Below are 18,774 nucleotides of genomic sequence, written 5' to 3'. Positions count from 1 at the left end.
AAATAAAATGTTCTTTCAAGTCAAAAAATCGTGAATACTTTGTGTGTCAAAATGAGTCATTCAGATAGTTTTGGAACTTGTGTATGAAATCTAAGTCGTGACTGACATTTATTGTGTGATGACCATTGCCCAGCACTAGAAGTAAATTGGTCAATGTTCTGCAACAGGTTCTGAGGAGACACTATATAAGGTCCATTAAAGTCACAGAACAACCAAGCTGTGAAACTGAACTGCTAAATCTCTTTCGATGAAGCAGTGTACTAGCTATGTATCAAGCTGGATGTTACTGAAGGGACTTTGAGGCAGAAGCCTGAACAGTGTCTGATGGAAGTAAGGTGTAAGGATTTTTGTATCAAAACTAACGTGGTTGATGAAAACTAGAAATATGTGTGTTACTGCTGATACAAAATTTTGAAATTATGCGAGGAAGCGTTACTCATTGGCTTTGGTTTGCAGTTAACATAGATTCCCATAGTTGCTTGGATTATGAAGGAAAAGGTGCAGTATGTAGTAAATCTTTTAGATTTCATGATCAAGAAAACATCCTTGAATAAAAGGAGGAGTTACTGCATCTGTCAAGAGGAAAGAGACTGACAGACAGACGTGTGTGTTTTGGAAGGGAAAATAGTGTTTGATACACTGAATTTTACCTGTTAGCTGAGCACAATTGCATATTCAACCTGTTAATGCAATTCAGCATTGGAAATCAGATCCAGCATGTTCTGTGCTGGACGGTATTAAAATCAGATGAATGCAGCTTTATATGAACCCAGTAATCTTTAACTATTATAGACCGATGTCACTCACTGCAGTCTACCAGCCAGATTTCTGGGTTGGGGTATATCACAGCCACATACTGAAATTCCAAAATACATTAGGATGCTAATTCATGATATTGTTCCTCATACATGACAAAAATAGTGTTTGAAGTGGCACTGTATTCCTTTAATCACCATCTTTTATTCTCAGCAGCTCAGTGGAATTAAGCTTTGGGCCAGACAGTGATGGCTAAAAACAATTTATATAAGCTTTGCATAAAGCAGCTATCATGAAGCGTTCTTTTATTTTTATGTTTAATTTGGGAAGAGAGTAGAGTTATTTTCCAATACTGTGAAGAAAGCAACATACATTTCATGAACCATTTCTGTTTCACATTTCAATGCTATCCAAGACTAAATGTCAGCAAAATCTGTCATCCCCCACCTCCCTGAAGCTATAAAAAAGCAGCTCAGGAGTCCCAGTTCTCTCAGAAATTCCTGTTACTAATACAGTCTTTTTTATTGTACATGTCAAAGACCATACAACAACTCTGCATAGTCATTAAGGCAAGAAATACAGAGATAAAAGTAAGAGATGTTTCATCAGCCTTCTCCTGGGCAAGGCCCCCAAAACGAAGCAGCAGTCTTGTATGGGAAATATGAAAGCTAAGTAAGAACGTGCCTGTGGGCCTGTGGGCATGTTCTGATGAACACCAGCACTGTGCATTTCCCAAATCCTGAGAGAAGTAGCACAGTGAAAAACAAGATTAAAATTCATGAGGAATAAAACCTTTTTTTCCCCCCGATCAGTGGTATAATTTTCATTTCTTCTGGAGTTTGAGAAGCAGTAGAGTTGTTGACAGTTTCAGCTTGTGCTTTCACAAAATTTTTAGTTTATCATAATTCTGATTAATATTTTCTTTTTAACTGGCAGAAATAATTCACTTTTCTACCTTTAAGAAAGTCCAAAGGAGGCTGAACTGCATGGTTTGGATTTAGCCGTTTATTTAAGGAGTACGTACTTCATCTGATTAGAAATATCACACATGGCTACAACTACTAGGTGGCAGAGGGAATATCCTGTTTGTGTTGTAGTCCAGATAACAGAATAAATAGATTATGTAGCTAGCTGATTAGGACTAGATCAACTAAAGGTCACTATGTATGTTTGTTATTAATTTCATATTTTGGGCGGATACATCAAGACTAGACTTGAGTAGTTCATTTTTTTTCTTTTTCAGTAGGCCTGATTGTATAATCTAAAAGAATTTCAAATACTGAGAACGTTTAAGATTTTGAATTGCTTGTGTGTTTTTACTTTAGGAAGAACTGTTGAGTTCAAGGTGTCTTTCTGGAAAAATAGTCAACTTTGACATAGGAGATTGCATATAATGGGGGATGAAATCTGATAGTTCAGGCTCACAGTTGAAAATTCTGTAGGCTAGAGTGAGAATTGAATTCGATAGGTGTCTAAGTGGAAAAATCTGTTAAAGCAAATACAAACCAATGGACCCAACTAAGATATTTTGTATTGGAGCTTTCTGAAAGTTTGCCATACAACAATAGTAAAATGCATTCGTAATAATGGGAGATGGATACTTCTAATCTGGACATGTAAATGTATGACAGAAAAGGAGATGGTAAATTATTCAATCTCATAGGTTTTAAGAATAAATCCTTGCTTGCTATGTTATCTAGTTCATCTTTAAATGAATTTTGTTATTCAAATGAACAATATTGTAACATGACAGTTAAGGCTCGGAGTTTGAGACTGAAAGTTCAGTAAATTCTGTGCAGTATCTGTACAGCAGTCCATGTAGCTGGGTAGTTAAATCAAAAGACAGTATACAAGTCTGATAATTGTAAAGGATTTACTTTGCTAAAAAGACTGCTCATCTGTCAGATTTTTTTTTTCTTCGTAGATATATATGTTTTGCCTAGTGTTTGGGGGTGGTTTTGCTGTGGGTGTCTGAGAATATGTTTGTGATTGATGAGCTAGGATGTTTTTTTCTGATACTGAGGCAAATAACTATTGATGCAACGCTCTAGAAATTGCTGTTCCTGAAGAGAGAGGGGGAGAGATTCTGCTCCCACAGAGTGTTCCTGCTGACAATAAGGTTTGCTTTTGGTGAGGATCTATTGTTGAAATAATGCATGCAGCTTTCCACTGCTGGATCTGCACATGCAGTTGTCGCTCTCCAGAAGCTGAACTACAGCTGTGGTCAGCGGACGATGTACCTAATACAAAAGCAAAACTTCTGAGCTTTGGAAACTTAAAAATGCAATCCTTCAGTGGGGAAAGGAATTTAGCAACTTACTGCCTAGTGAAATATGTTACAGCAGTAGCTATTAATTTGTTTTATTAAATTGATTTAGTAGCAGTTGTGTTGCAAGACGTTTTTCTATTTATTTCTCTTTCCAGGAGTTGGGTGGAGGTTTTCCAAGAAATAATAGTGTTATTTCTTATGTCCTGTAACTTGGCACTTTCTTCTCCACTTTTCTTTTGTTTTCTATATCTCGGGAAAATTATCTGTCTCCTTTATAATTTGCTGGATTGACCAAAGGTTAAGAGGCTTTTAGGACTGTATGTAGGTAACTTGGTTTGCCAGCTTATCTTCCAGTAATATTTTACTCCTCTGACTGGCAGTATAGTTCTCACTGGTTCTATATAAATTACTTGGTTCACCAAGGCAGCAACTTAATTTTTGTTTCTCTAGTTATTTTAGTGTTAATTTTAGAATTTTAGATTATTTTTTTTAGTGTTCTCTTAGACCTTCAAGCTCAAAACATATTTTGGCAGTTAATCTCTCTAAATGAGGAAAAAAAAAAAAAAAAAAAAAACTTAGGACATGGCAAAGAAAATTGCTGTAGCACAGTGCAGTGCTTTGTGGAATATCAAAGTTAAACAGCTTTTTGATGTGTTTGCTTCCTGAGATTGAGTTAAAAGAGGCTTCTGTTGAGGGGTGAAATAACTAGTGATGTATATTTCCAAGGTTTTGAACAACAGATCAGTTTAGGTATTGGAATAGCTAGAAGTCTCCTTGTTAATTCCCTTTCTACCATTGTATGTGTACATCTACACAGCCTTCTTGCTGTACAGGCAACTTATTCTTAGTGGGGAGAGGAACCTTACATTTGTGCAAGGTTTATCAGATGTAAAGACCTCACATTTTTCCTCACAATTATTAACATATATTTGGGGAATATTTAGCACATGGTACAGTTCTCATTTAAAGGAAAATAATTTAAATTATTCCTGTGTACTGTGATCATTAAATTTAACCTGTGTTTTAGGATTTCAGATTTTCCTCCAAGATCTTGACAGATCCTGAAAATCAGTGGGTTAGCTAAAATGTTGAAATATGGCTTCGAGAAGTTACTTGAGGGTATAAAGACTTCCAGCATAATACCAGGTGCAGTGTTCTAGCTGCTGAAGAGCCACCAAAGCTGGCTGGTTAGGTGCATTTGGGTGATAGTGAGCAGAGCTGAATGAATTAGGCTGTGATAGGATCTCCTGTTCGGATGTATATACAGCACCAACTTTTTCAGTGAGTGAAATTCTCCTTGTGTACTTGTCATTTGTCAGTTTTTGTAAGCATAGTAATATGCCGAACCGTGCTTTCTTACACCTCCTGTATGCCAAAGCCGTTCGTTGCAAGACCAGGTTTACAGCAATGGTGCAGTCATGCAAAGACCTTTGCTTCTGACAGTGAAGCACCTCTTCTAATGAGCTCTCAAATTGTTCAGAGAAGTAGCCAGGAGATGCTAGATTCTGTAGAAAGAATTGTTGGCTCTCTTCTCCTTTGCAGAAAATGGTGGACAAAATACCTAGGTTAATTTTGTGGGATGTGAGCATGTCTGCTATGATAGGACTACAGCAACAGTTGGAGCAAAACAGGGTTTTATTGTTGCATTTTGACTTCAGAGAGTGAAAATCATACTAGGATCCATTTCATTCTTTGCTGCACGCCACACCAATGAACGTATACATCCTTTTTGGCTTTAAAATCTATTAACTGCAGTCCACCATTGGGTTACCTGTTATACATGCCGTTCTAAATAAGGGTCCACTAGGGGCTTGGTAGAATCCATTTTGAGGACTAAACATCAAGATACTGGTTTTTATGAAGTTTTGTTGTTTGTTATTGCAATAGCATGATGAAAAATAGTTAATTTAGTTTCAAAGCATAATTGATAATGAAAAATTGTTTTACATTTCTATGTTGGTCTATTTTCAAAAACTGCTGCTTGCTGTCACCAAAATGTTATAACGAGCCTGTATTATGAAACACTGCAAATTCTTTGAAGAATGAAAAATGAAGACACTAGGCAGGTGCATGCACAGCTAAAAATCAATGCAGACCAAACTAAGTTCACTGAGTTTTTCCATAGTTCTACTGGAATTCCTTTCGTAAATGCTTCCAGTTTTACTGAAAGTAAATCGTTATGATGTATCTCCCCTCCTAAAATAAGTGTGTTGTATTCTGCTTACCTCCACATTTAAGGAAGTGCTTTGTTATGAGCTATGTAGAGGTAACTTCAGCCACAGATGCAGAGCAGCCAGTTCATGATGTGCTGTTGCACGGATATAAGAACATGGAATAAAGCTTGTGAAGAGTTTGTCGTAGAAAATGACTAAAAGCCATTAGCTTAATGAACCTGCACAGCCAACTTAAAAGAGCTAATGTTATTTTATGTCAATGATTAGTATCATGGAACAGCCTTGACCCCCTTACAGAATCATGCTGAAGCACGTCTATAGTACTAACTTAAAATGTTTCTTCCTGAAATGAATGCCCTTCCTTGGCGAAGGCTGTCTGAGCTGTTTCAACTCTGTGTAGCCTTCAAAAGTAGGTGATGGCACCAGAAGGTGGTGAGGCTGTATGTCATAAAAGTTTCCTTCCTGTCTTTATGTAATATTTTCTATGAGCATCTGCTTTAAAAAATAAAAATTAAAAAAATAATCGGTGTAATCAGCAAACTCATTCTCTTACAGACATGGGGTTTTGTCTTACCAATGGATTATTATTTTTTTTAATTTCTTAAAAACAATCCACTTTTTTTGTGCATTATATGCTTTTAAATACTAGGTTCCTTTTTGCCAAGGGGAATCTTTGAAGGGAGTGAGAAATTATAATTCTGACTGATGAAACTAATGCGTATAGTATTAATTTTGTACTTAAAGTTTGCCAGGTTCATTCTTTGGTGGTTTTAAATAAATTCAAAGCAAAATTGTTTAAATAGTTTTAAATTGTGAATACATTGGGTAATATTTAGGCTTTATATCAAACTTGATACCTTGTTTTTGATAGCATATGCTGTATTGATAGTAGTTTATAATTTTGATCACTGGATCCTGATGCTCCAGACCCTTTACAAACCGTTCAAGTATGAGGAATAATACTGCATAGTTGGACAGGTCCATATTTATAACTGAAATGTTTTCACATCTGCCTCAGGTTACCTGCTACGAATGAGAAAGGAATTATGCCTTCCTCTCAGATGGATCAATTACTTCCCGATGAACCAAATGTCTTAAAATAAAAACCTGTTACCATGCCTGACAGTCCACAGGTTAAGTCAGGCCAAGTGAACATACAACTTCATTTAATGGTGTCTTCAGCTGTCAGTGTGTGAACTGCCATTGAACGCATCAGAAGGAAAAAGAAATGGGAGTGATTGTCAGGTGTGACTACCAGGGTCATCGTTCTGAGTGCCTAGATGTTCTGTAGCATCAGCCATAATCCTGCTGGCTGCTTGCAGCCCAGGTATGACTGTAGCAGGCTGTAAAAGCGTATTTTGAAAATGTAATAGCACATCTTTATTTATTTTTTAGAGCAGGTTTTCAGTACTGTAGGAGCAGTGATCTGCACGTGTGTGAGGTAAGAGAAGAAACAATGAGATTCTATAATCTGCTCTTACAAGACAAGCTTTCCAAAGCTCAAAATAATCTGTTTTATGCAAAAGAAGGGTAAGAGGAGATATAATTACAGTCTACAATTGCCAGAACAGAGAAAAAGGCTCCTAATAGTAGGAGTACATGGTTATGTCTAGCACAAGACTGTATTATGAGGCCTAGGACTTGGAAGTTGGAGCTAGATAAAGCAAACTGGAAGTGAGTTCCCCCAGATTTCCAGTGGCAGGTCTACTTAACTATCTGGAATCTGATGGGTTTTCCATCAGTGCAGATGGTCTTCCTAAAATTAATTACATAGCTCATATGAAAGTCATAGAGTTGTTGCAGAAATGAACTTCTTTGGCTTGAGTTATGCAGGAGCTGGGTGATTGTTTGCACTGTTGTCTTCTGAACTACTTCTATGATTGATTTAAATATTATTCTGAAATCTATAGGTGGATAAAATTGCAATTTCAATAATGATAGTGTAGTTAGGGCAAATTTAACTGGCTGAAACTCTGTCTTTAAAATTGCCTAGTTTAATTTTTCCCCTTCATTCTTAAGAAATTGATGAGGAAGCTTCTATTAATAAATTTCCTTTTTGGAAACTTTGTAAATTTCTGAATGAATTGAAATAGAATGAAAAATTGTTTTTGCTTGTCCAAAAAAATAACAGAAATGACTCAGTTGTTGCAAGAAAAATACAGAAAAATAGGAGGAGGAAAAAAAAAAAAAGGAAGTCAGAGGAAGTTTTGCAGTGTCAATTTATACATGTTATGAATCATAAGGTACTGTCCTTCCAAGCAGTCCATCTGAATAGAAACCTACAAGCACTGCAAGCCTATTACAGGACGAATGCTTTTGTTCTGTGCATATCAGGTTATTTTTGACCTTTTCCCTTTTTTCTTCATTTTGCTTAGCATGTTATAAATATGTTTGACTACCTATGTTTTTCCTCTTTCTTTTTTCAAGATGGCCAGCTATGGCTGTAATTGAAAAAAGTCTAAAGAAGAAAAATACCTTTTTCCTTTATACGTTTATATATACACACACACGTATATAAAATATATGGGAATATACTGATGTATATTTGCTTTGTATATGCATGCTTGTCTATATATATTCTTCGTAAGAGCTCATGGTCCTAGAATAATGATGTGGCTGATACTAAATTCTTGACATAAATCCGGATACCATGGAAAAATATCCAAGTTCCCTCTCATGCAACTGATCTATATCCATTACGTATTTTGCACCTTGCTACCATCTGTCTGCTGGCGTAGTGCATAGATACGATAATAGGGGAAAATTCCAGTATGCTAGGAAACACCATACAGTAGATGACAGCTATTCTGATCCACAGAAACCTTCACATGCTGCTAGCGTCATTGCATCAGACTTGCTGAAAATCTTTTGACCCTTTTCTCACTTGATTTATACTAGTTTTTTAAATCTGTTGCAATAACTAAACATTGTTTTAAAGAGAACGTAAGTAATTTAGAGATTCTAGAAAACCTGGAAAGAGAATTTGAGAAATTATCATAAAAATGTATAAATATGTTTTACTTATATATAAACTAGATAATTGGCATAACATAGATCTTTTAAAAAGAGTTCAAGGATTCGGCTGAGATGATCACTGAAAACTCTACTCCAGCAGGACTCTTCCATATGAAATTTGATATGCTTTCAAGCAGTCTGCACAACTTAGCATTACCTGACTTCACTATCCATTTAGATGAAACTCCATTCTTTTGTTTGTTTTCATGTGGTACAGTAAGCCAACAGAAGGAAGGAAATGCAGGCTTGAGGTAAATTCCATTCTGATTTTTTTTGTTTTTATTTTTTTCTGCTTAAATGTTCAGCATGACTTGTTGCAATATATACGTTTCTTTAACAGCAGCTTTATCTTAACAGCATAGTAATTAATCGGCAATTTTTACTAGACGACATGTCCAAGGCGGGTAGCACTGCAGTAGTTTCAGGTATGAGAGCTTCCAGCCTCAGCTGGGTCTGAAATGTGGGTGCAAGGTCAAGAGAAGCATTGCTCAGGTAGTTCTGAGTCTGCAAGCTGTTCCACTTGGCTCCAATTATCTGTGCATTTGGAATAGTCCATGGGGGACAGGATTACAAATGGAGTAAGTTCTGGCCTTTTCCAAGTACGAATATCTATGTTGTTAAGTATTTGCTATCTGGATTTGTTATCTTAAGGGCAAATGTCTTGATCCAGCTGCCAGACAGTTCTCTGCTGTTTCTTATTTGGAAATCATTAAAAAACTAATTGTTAGGACAGCAAACTGAGAACTGTTTGTAAATGCTAAAGGTATATATGCTAGGGTGGATTGTCAGAGTCTTCACTTAGACAGCTTCTCAATTGAAAACCTGTAAGAACTTAGTGAAATGTGAGCTTCAGTCCTGACTTCTTATTTTTAAAGTAAATAGTAACAGCTGAGCCTACTGAACCGTATTTATCTGTAATGAAGCCTGGGTGACCTCAGCAGGTTATGTCAAAGATGAATTTGGCCAACTGCACATTAATTTCTTTTAAAAAGTACTTTGATACGAAACACTAACTCACCAACTTATCTGGAACAGTGTATTCTGTTTCAAAATAAATTGCTGATAATAAAATTATTACTTTATTGTTATTATTATTGTACTCTAATGCTTTGTATTCTGGTCTTTAAAAATATATATATTTGTTTTTTTTTGCGGCAAAAGTTCAAAACTGGGTACTTCTAAACTCCAAGTGTGTTGGAGTTCTGTTAGCCATACTCTACTGGTTAGCAATATGTTAGTCTGATGCTCTTTACACCTGTCTTGTTGAGCTCTGAACCTGGTTTGTATACAAGCCTAGGGTTTTAAAAATAATTCCAGCTACGTAACATCTAGAAAATAGTCATATGAAGGATAGAGATTTTTCCAGTGGCTTTGATTTGGTATATTTTTGTAAGTTTGTTCTCTGTACGGCTAGCATTGGACTTGAATATAAGAATCTTTTTTTGATACTGGGAATTAAAAGCCCATAAAAGTATTTTCTTTCTGAAGACAGAATGCTTAATAATCCTTACGATGGGGAGAGCAGCAATATGAACATAGGAAAACTGTCTCTACAGTGTCATAGGGTGTATGACCGCATATGATTGACATCACCAGTCCTCTGCTTTATGTCTGCTCTTAAACTGCTGCTTTTAGTGATGGACTCAAATGAAAAGCTTCACAACAAAATAAAGAGCATCATTACATATTCATAGTCAAATATTCTGTGATTAATCTGCTTTGAATGCCACTTTTCAAAGGAAAGCATAAAAGGTAATGAGAATACTTGGAAAAGCCATGGCACTGAAAGTAAAAGCCTAGAGCATACTAATGCACTTCAGCAGGAATTGTGCTAAGCCTGATCTGGGCTTTAAGAAATTACTGCTTAGCAAAAATCTTGTTTCGGGTTAGATATTTAAAGTTTTGTTCTGCTCACCTGCAGCCATGCAGATATTCTAGGAAAGAACTGGTTAGAGTTTTGTAAAAATTCTCCTGAAACATCTGTTCAGTGTTTATAAGATAGGACCCTTGCTCTGTTCAGGTTTATAACAGAGAGCTGGTGGCTTGGTGTCTTTGCTTGTCTAATATGATTCACTATATTTTTGCCCCCCTATAAAAAGGTAATGGAATGGGATTTGTGTGTTCTTTTTGATGTCTCGGGTGTAACACAGAGTTAGTCTTCTTTTTACTGTGACATTAACAGTATTTATAAAGCCCGTGTTAGACAGATGTACGCAAAACCCTAAAGTTCAAACCCTACAAGACTTTTATCATGAAAGATGGAGATTTTTCTTCTCCTTCTCCAGGAAGAAGTGACTTCATGTAAGAAATGTTCTTGTAAGATAAAGACAATCTGAACAAGGAGCTCATTCTTTCTGTGAAAATGTTGGTTAATATCTCCTTCAGCAACAGAAAACATTTGTCTAGAGTGAGAATTTCCAAAGGATCAGGTTATGTATTGACTGCCTGACATTTTCTGACGATGATACTATGCAGGGATGAGTCTTTTTATTTTCTGTTCATTGGTAAGCACACAAAAGCTTTAAAGTTTCAAGTAAATTAAAACCCAATAAAAGCAACATTTAATTTATCGATTTTTGTCATACGTGCACCAGAGATTTTAAAGTCCCTGCAGAGAGACCCTATTTCATTCTCCACATGTGTACAAGTGTTTGCGTGTCCCTCTGGCAAAAAAGCAGATGTTCTACCTAAAAAAGGCTACTATGCTTTCTGTCCTGTTTCAGTGATTTGTTCTTCATGATACTGTGTTTTTGTTTTGTTTTGTTTTATTTTGTCTGCTGCTTGTGTGAAAGCTGGGCAAGCTGCTCTGGGTGCCCTGCTTGGGCAGGGGTTGGGCCAGAGGGACCCGGAGGTCCCTGCCGACCTCAGCCAGTCCATGATGCTGTAACTCTGTGAACATACTTGATTTTGAGCCCTTCCCCAAAGCCACCCTAAAGTTCTTTGTAAACAGCTCATAATCCATCAGTCTCCAACTGTTTTGCTTCCACTATGCATTTCAGACAAAGGATAAACAGAACGAAATTTTCAGCAAACTGAAATTCAGAAGGTTCGATGCTCATCTTTAAAGTTAATGCTTACTTAAATTACATTTTAGTTGCATCTTCTTAGTGTTTTTGAATCACTTTGGTCTGAATGACTGGTTCACCTGGTGGTAATTACCCAGGTTTTGAGTGCAGCTGGCAAAAGGAGCAAAGCTGTATGGGATCAAGTTCAAGACCCTGGGCAGAGTGTGTTACCTTCCTCCATGCTGCCAGGGGGACATCTGGCAGATTCATCTGAACTGCTATGAAGAGCTGGGAAAGGTGTGACTTCATGTAAGAAATCCTTGCCTTTTGTCATCTCCACCTCTGTTATGGTATGCATTGTCTTTAAATAAATATGTGTGTGTGTGTGTGTATATACATAAAATCATTAATAATTTCTCAAGGTCTTGCAGGTTAAATAAAGCCATGAAAGTCAGTGGTGCCGGAAGGCTTTTGAAATGAAATTGAACGTAATTACGTTGCAATATATTTGATGGTTCATTGTAATTTTTTTTAAGTTGCATTTTTATTATATGCTGCTTAATGCATGTGACATAAAACTAGAAAGAACTGCATGTCTTCTGTTGTAATTGGACTTCTTTTTGCCAGGGACTCTACATCAGAGAAGAATCGTTAAATTTAGGGGAAAATGGCTTGGGAGATAATATGGAATGACCTTAGAAAACTTAATTCTTAGTAGTTTCTGAAGGAATATGGTACCTTTTTAAAAAAAAAAAAAACTGAGAATTTTTTTTAATTAAGAGAATTCTTGTTGTTGCTTTTTAAATTAATGTATCTTATTTTCTTGTAGAAATTAATGAAACAAGGGCCATTTCTAGTAAAGAAGTTTCCCATTCCCTACCCTAAAATTATGGAACCTTTTTCCTCTTTTGGCAGAACAGTTGGGACTGAATGGAGCAAGTGTATGGATAAGTTGATTGAAATGTTATGTTTCTGCATTTTCAGATGCCTGTGAACTCTGCTAGTAAGAAGAATTTTAGTAAATAAATTCTGTTGTCTCTAACTGCATGGCTTACAGTAGGGTTAATGGCAGTGATGTGTATCGAGTTTTATATTTTGAATTGGCAGCTTATCCCAAATGGAAAAAAAAAAAAACAACAGTAATGTTAACAATATCAGGTAAAATACTTGTGCTATTTATAGATAAATACATGTGTAGGTATATCTATATAAATATACAGACAATATAAAGGCATATAGGTAATATATAGATATAATACATTGTTGTGGTTTAGCCCGGCTGGCAGTCAAACACCACACAGCCGTTCGCTCACCCTCCCCCCTCCCTCTCCGGGATGGGGGAGAGAAACGGGAAAGTGAAGCCTGTGAGTTGAGATAAAGACAGTTTATTAAGACAGGGAAAAGAATAACAACAATAATAATAATAATAATAGTATTAATAGTAATAATGTGTACGAAATAAGTGATGCACAATGCAATTGCTCACCACCCGTTGACCGATGCCCAGCCTATCCCTGAGCAGCCGGCCACCCCTCCACCCCAGCTAGCCACCCCTATATATTGTTCAGCATGACGTCAGATGGTATGGAATACCCCTTTTGCCAGTTTGGGTCAGCTGTCCTGGGTCTGTCCCCTCCCAGCTTCTGCTGCATCCCTAGCCTGCTCGCTAGCAGGACAGAGAGAGGCTGTAAAGTCCTTGGCTTGGTGTAAACACTGCTCTACAACAATTAAAACATCAGCATGTTATCAGCGCTCTTCTCATTCTAATCCAAAACATAGCACCCTGCCAGCTACTAGGAGGAAAATTAACTCTGTCCTAACTGAAACCAGGACATACATATATTACACCTAGATTATAGACATATATATATGCATTTTAACATGTACATAACCTTTCTGTCCTTAAAAACACGTATGTCTATTTTTGAGATTTATAGTATGTTTTTGTTGATGCATTTGACTTGTAATTGATGTTTGTTCATTTATTGGCATGTTAGTTTGTTGGTGGCTCAAAAATGCTAGCAAATGTGGAGTGTGGGATTGTACAGTTTCTTATTAATGGAAGGGACAGCTGGCAAATATAAGTCATCCGTTTCAGGAATTTAAGTAGGTAAATCAGCTGTATAGAACCATATTTTTCTTACTGACTACATTTTAACAAAAATTTTATTTACCTAGTTGAAGAATAAGTGAGACAAAAAAACAAAAGATATTTGCAATAATCTTATGTATGTAACCATCTAGCATGACGTTTCATTTTTTCCAGTCTATGACAAGGTACTTTTAGTGTAGATTAGATGCTTTGTAACATCTTCCTTAAGCCTTGCAAAAGATCTAATTTGGTGAAGAAGGCAAAAAAAAATCTAGAAATAGCAGAATCTAGCATACCGCTATTTTCTCTTTATTAATTTATCCCAATAGTTACAGAATGAAGGGAAAAAATAGAGGGGTGTGGAGGGGGGTTATTCAGTTAATAGCATGGCTTGTTTGGTGGATTTTTTTGATGGATTTTGATACAACTAATGTACAGATATGTTTGTGCTTAACAGCAGGGCAGATTTGAGAAACTTCCTACTAGGAAAACTTCTTACAACAAATACTGTGTGTATACTGGTGGGTCTCGGTAATAGATTAGATTTGTCAGTGAGGTTTATGGTATTTTCCGTGTGTAAATACATTTTCTTTAATATTTTCTGTTGAAGTGTGTTTCTTTATGATAAGGCTGTGGAAGAACTCAATTTGTGGAAAAAATGTTTTTCCAATGACAGCAGAATATGAAAGTCACTTGCAAATGATGCTCCACTGTACTAATGAGTACTAAAAAAAAAAAAAAATAAAAAAACCAACTTTTTAGAGGCAGTAGAGTATGTTTGTGCTTGTTAGTGTAAAGGAACTCAGTGCAGAGTATAGTACATGTATAGAGCATGTACATCTTGTGTTGCAGATAAGAGGATGAAACACTCAAGATTTCATTGGGAGGAATTCCAGGGCTGGGTTACGTGTACAGAAAGTGATCCAACTTCTCTTCAGTCCATGTCTGCATTTTTTATGAACCTTAGTGTCGTTATTCCCGTTTTACAGGTGGGTAACGGACACAGAAGAGTGAAGTTACGTACATAATTTTTTAGGAGCCTTATGAAGTAGACACATGGGCTGATGCAGAATAGAAAGCTAAGAGCTTTGAGCCTGTAATTCAACTGCAGTGTGCCCCTCTATGGGGCTGGAGTCCCAGTGAAGTACCTCCCCATGGCACTGGGCAGACACCTTCAGTAATAATCATTCCAGGTCAGCTCTGTGTATGGATAAATATCTGCTACACTACACTTAAAATACAGCTGTTCTTTGAACAGTGTGCAAATTTATGACCCACTTCTCAGTGTTTAGATGTGCCTTTTTCAATTCCCAGGATTTCTCCTCCCTTTCCACTTTCGTAAGTTTTGATTTTTGCCTGCAATAGCTGGGACCGTTGAGAGAAGGAGGGGGGTGAACGGGGAAGAGAGGGAGAGAGAGAGATGAGGCAAGTGTTGCTTCGTGTCCCACTGGAATGCAGGCTGACTCCTAATGTGTCAGGATGTACAAGCAAAAGGAAAAGAACACAAAAGCGTGTGATCTGAGGTGAAGAACTGTCATTGCTCTCCACTGCCAAGTAGTCAGAGATGCTCAGCTTGATTACATCAGTCCATAAAACAGTAGGCTTTGCTTTCCTCTTTGTGCTACCAGCTTTGATGCAAAAGCTGATGTAATACAAGCTCACTTAGTAAAAGTGCAAAACAGCCCGCTTCCTTATATATATGTGTATATATTTGTATATATTTTTTTCTTCAGAGTGGATTCTTTGTTATTGAAGCCAGCAGTGATTTTGCCACTTGTTTCAGTAAGCTTATTTTAGTAACAGTTGACAAGGTAACATTCAGATGAATGGGCAGAGACACGTTTCTGTCTTTTGATGCTGCTTGTAACACAGTCCATAGTTGAAATTTAAAACTTCACTTCTTCATCGTCTTTTACATATGCACAGGAACTTGGTTAGAGAAGAATGGAAGTCCTACATTATTTTAATGCGTTGAAATGTGCATCTGTGTTTCCTTTTTTGTTGTTGTTGGACTTTCCTGCTTATTCTGTCAGTTTATATGAGAATTTGAATGGGTTTTACTAAGAATGCTTGGTGGAGCAGGGTTCTCAGCTAGCTCTAGTGAGGGGGTTTGGCTCAGTTAGGATACTGACTGATACTGAAACACCTGCAACTTATCTTTTATGACTTGTTTCAGGAACCTGGTTTAAAAAAAAAAAGTGCACTCATACAGAGCTATTCACAAAATGAGAGCTTTGATCTGTTTTGATGTAGGTTAATTACACGTGGATATATATTATCTTGGGCTCTACTAAATGCTTATTTGTGTTGCAAAAAAATTAGCTTCCATTTAACAGAGGTAAAGGTTGGCTATCCTGAATATTAAATGTGAATTTCATACCCCACGAGGTTAGCTTGGGAAATGTTCAGAGTGGGGTTTGGCAAGCACTGAGCAGGTCTGTACTGGGTAATGCTTCCAACAGAAGTGAACCAGTAAGGATATTGTGAATCAAGTATGCATCTAGCACGTGAATAATGGCGATGACTATTCTTCATCACTGTAAGCAGTTTGTTTAGTATAAGGGCTGGGGTGGAGGAGGAACTTGGCATTATGAAGAAGTGAGTGCAAGCTCCGGTTATTTTGCCACCAAAAGGGTATAACCATGTAAGCATGAAAGATGGGTCTGTGTCACATCTCATCTGTACTGCTCCTTTAAAGCTGTCTTGGTGGCTTTTAAAAAAGTGGTGTTAGGTGTTTTGCATTTTTATTTCTTATGCTATAAAAACAGGCAAGAACCTTATGTTAATATCCTACTGAAATCATCAGACAGATATGTTGTTTCCGATAGGAAATGATTTTGTGCTGTGGTTCATTCTCAAATTAGGAAAGAACAGCTGCTGATGGAAGACAGTTGGGGACAGAAATATATATTTGCCCAAAGTATATAGGAAAGGTATATGAAAATAAAAGGAGGTTGGGGGTGGAAGAAGCAGGCACTCCAGTTTCCAGGGAAGCTCTGCATTTATGTAAAGTACTGCAGCTGCGCTGCAAAACTCCCCTCTGCGGATGACCTCAGTCCTGAACAAGACAGACTGTTCCGGGTGCAGGTGTGGCTTCTGAATTATTTGGTCTGTTTCAGTGTCAGTCAGTGACAGCGAGGTACTCTGGGTAAAATTTGTGTCCACTGAATGAAGTGAATCGGTATATTTGGTATTCCAGAGTTCACTATGTGCCTTCCTGCTATTGCAGAAATAGTTTATTTTATTCTGCTGAATGACATTAGTTAAAGAGGACGGGCAAGAGGAAGTGGCTTCAGCAACAACCTCTGAATACATCAGGCAGGCAGATGCCGAGGCAGGACTGCACTGGGGATGGTGCAGAACAGAAAAGATAGTTTTGACAGCTGACTTGTGATCTTTTTTGAAGAGGTTTGTGTATGCTGTTTGAATTGTGAATATTAAGTTACTGCTGTATGCTTCACAAGAAATAGAGCTGTGAAAAATGTTCACTTCTAACACATGTATATCCAGTCAGCTTTGGGTTGAATTTGACTAGTCCTGGAGCCTGTCAGAGGTTAGCCAAGCTACTTTAGATCACCTTGGTATTTGCCAGGTGTCGATTGCTATTTATCTTTGCACTTTTTATCTCTTAACAGTTTATAAAGTTTTATAGGTAATTCCTATTGTTTCCTTTGTGTGTGGTGTAGACTGCCAGAGAGTAGGATTAGTGTATTGAATATGGTTATTTGACTTACACTGGGGTCTGAATGAACAAGTCCAGTCAGACCTAACTGTGGGGAAGCCAGGTGCTCTAACACCTGACTCTTCTCCACCTGTGTGGGATGTAGGATATTTACAGTGTCTTGGAAGAATCAAGATAGATCTAGAACCCACAAAAGCAGATCGTTCTAGAAAGATGACTGTAGTTTTCTTCAAATAATTCATAAGAAATTCCATGTCTGATTTGGCAACCGTTAAGGAGAGAACTATTTATTCACCATAAGATGTATGACTTCAGCAGCAAAGTTCACCTAATACTGTTAGGAGGTTCTCACTTTTATCAACTAAAGTGCAGTAGAGGGAATATAGCCTCCCAAATGAGTTGTAACCCCTTAAGGGTTACTGACTATGGTGGCAATAGTATTATTTCTGCGTTTGAGATCTCAATCTTTTATGGATCCTCTATCTTCTTGCTTCTGTGAGAACATGTCGGGTGACAGTTGGCTTCATGGGAGGCAGAGCACTGGTATAGAAATGGTTGTGAAATTGATAAAATGGGTTTTAAAATGGAAAAGAATTAATAGTAAGATTTCTATGCCAATATCAACATACTCCTAAACATTTTTTGTGATGTTAAATGAGCATGCCTTTACACAGTGTGCTTTAGATTTGAAGTAAGAAAGAAATATATGAAAAATGGAAGGTAGTTTGCTGAGACTGGCTAATTTTAAAGCCTGGTTCTTGTTTCTGATCCACTGCAATTCATTAAAATCATCTGACGCTGAGAACATATGGGGATATATTTCGGATATCTCTGAGGGTTTAAGAAGGGTTTTAGGTGACTCAGGAATGATAAACTAGCTTATTTGGCTGCTACAATTCAAATGAATATGTGATCCAGTGTACTTGTGATATAACATGGTTCTCTTGAGCGTAAGAATTGTCTGCTAGCTACTGTTCTTTTAAACCATCTGAAGCAGACAAATCTGCTTTATGAAATTAGTTATGCGTGAACTGGTCAGTGTGTTGTCGTGGTAGGATTTGGAAACACATCAACATTTGTAATGGTGGGATGTAACTGAAGAGGGATTTGGCAGGGCCAAGGACAGCTCAGATGCCACCCACTGCTGTGGGTACTGAGAGCTGGGAGGCTGTGGTAAGCAGCTTGTATTTCTCTGCGTCATTCATTCCGCTGCTCACCCCTTGCCGCTCTATCTAGGCTGCGTGGGTGGCCAGGTGTGATTCTAGATGGGAAGTCATTGACACTGATGTCACAGATCAGTCATGTTACTGGGGAGAGGGGATGTGGCTGAATCCCTCTCTTACCCTATAGAGTCTTTGTTCATTCATCTACGGGATGAGTAGTGTAGATGAGTGAAAAAACATATAGATGGCTGGTTAGTGCGCCTCACAAGGTGACAAATAGCTGGTATCCTTCGTCCCACCTTTCTTCTGAAGGTTATATAGCTTGTGCTTAAATATCTTCTGCTTCCTGTTAAGAAAAATGGGACACAGTAATATAGCATCTAGCCTGTCTCTTGGAGCTTGATGAAGGGGATTATCACAAGTTTAGTTAGCTTAAAGTTTATGTGCTAACTATTCTGCATCAGTAGCTTGTGTGCGTGTTCTTGATGTTGATGCTGGACACTCTGCTTCAGAAAAGGCACGTTCCTACAGAAAACTGGGGGAAAAGTCGCTACCTTAGTAAGAAGTTACAGAAACCTGAAATAATGCTCTGTATTTGTGTTCTTTTCTTAGACTGTA

At 37.4% G+C, this 18,774-nt stretch overlaps 1 protein-coding gene across 4 annotated transcripts in view; it reads left to right on the top strand.

The window, feature by feature from the left end:
- OTUD7A (OTU deubiquitinase 7A) overlaps window positions 1-18,774 on the top strand; it is a 121,510-nt gene that overhangs the window by 24,045 nt on the left and 78,691 nt on the right. The window contains exon 1 of one of the 4 annotated variants that reach the window (XM_040570486.1): window positions 11,385-11,528. The exons of the other annotated variants lie outside the window; for them this stretch is intronic. The gene's annotated coding sequence lies outside the window, so the exon portion shown is untranslated. Of the gene's footprint in view, window positions 1-11,384; window positions 11,529-18,774 lie in introns of those variants that run through there. 4 annotated transcript variants of the gene reach the window in all.

This window comes from Cygnus olor, chromosome 11 (genome assembly GCF_009769625.2).
Source record: "Cygnus olor isolate bCygOlo1 chromosome 11, bCygOlo1.pri.v2, whole genome shotgun sequence".
Lineage (NCBI taxonomy): Eukaryota > Metazoa > Chordata > Aves > Anseriformes > Anatidae > Cygnus > Cygnus olor.
Note: the sequence above shows the minus strand (reverse complement) of the source record. Positions and strands in the feature narration are given on the sequence as shown.